Genomic DNA, 1,221 nt, shown 5'->3' on the forward strand with positions numbered 1-1,221 from the left:
TATATATATATATGTAACCCTGCCGCTTTCCCTTATACATAAATAAACAAAAGAAAATGAAAAATACATCTCATTAGTCTATTTTCATGATCAACATATAAACATGACCCTCAAATATTTAAACTGATCGATGTGCAGTCAAGAATAATTGATTTCACTCCTTGCGTGTAGTTTGCTGCAGGCCTTGATTGGCTTCTATTAAGGAGGAGTTGACTCAGTTACCAAAGGTTAGTCATTAAAGGCCTGAGTCTCTTTCATGGTGCTAAGTTGATTTAAACTGGGAGAGGTGATTAAGGGGCATTCGCCGCACAGACCCGAAGCTATACTCTGCCATTGATCTGCATGCGCCTTTGATACAGAGACTAAATGAATTTAGATCTCGCTAAGGCACAAAGGAATTTTCAGAGGAAACAATTTTAGATTTCACCGTGGAAGGCCCTGTCACATTAGAAATGCAGTGCTTTATTGAAACACCATAATGTGAAATTGCATAATAATCATAAACATGTAAATGTGTATGCCCTAAAAACATACTCTCTGTGAACATAGATTCTTCTAGCTACACAAGCTTGATTTCATGCATTAGTGCATCACGTATGCACTGTATTCTCAGTATTAAAGGAATAGTTTTCATCAAAAAATGAAAAATTTATGAAAATTGACTCACCCTCAGGCCATCCAAGATGGATGAGTTTGTTTCTTCATCTGAATTTAGCATTACATCAATTGCTCACCAATGTATCTTCTGTAGTGAATGGGTACCGTCAGAATAAGAGTCCAAACAGTTGATAAAAACACAATAATCCACAAGTAAGAGAAAAGCTGGGTGTTTGAAAGAAACAAATGCATCATTTTTAACTTCATATTATTGCTTCCAGCTAAAATATGAGTCCTCTAGCCATAATATTGCTGTCTCCAGTGATAAAGTCATCTTGTCTGAATCTGAGAAAATATGCAATGATGAAGCACTATTTACAAGTCAAAACAGTTCTAAACAAATATGTTGCTGGACAACATGGGATGGATTTCTTCACTGGAGGAGGCATTGTTTGTTGATGGATTTGATGGACAAGATGGATTTGTTTCTTACAAACATGCAGCATTTCACTTCACAAGATGTTAATTAAAGGATTGGAGTGGTGTGGATAACTTGTGTATTATTGTGATATTTTTATCAGCTGTTTGGACTCTCATTCTGAGGGCACCCATTCACTGCAGAGG

The sequence above is a fragment of the Sinocyclocheilus grahami genome, unplaced genomic scaffold (genome assembly GCF_001515645.1).
Source record: "Sinocyclocheilus grahami isolate Dianchi unplaced genomic scaffold, SAMN03320097.WGS_v1.1 scaffold153.1, whole genome shotgun sequence".
NCBI classification, from domain to species: Eukaryota; Metazoa; Chordata; class Actinopteri; order Cypriniformes; family Cyprinidae; genus Sinocyclocheilus; species Sinocyclocheilus grahami.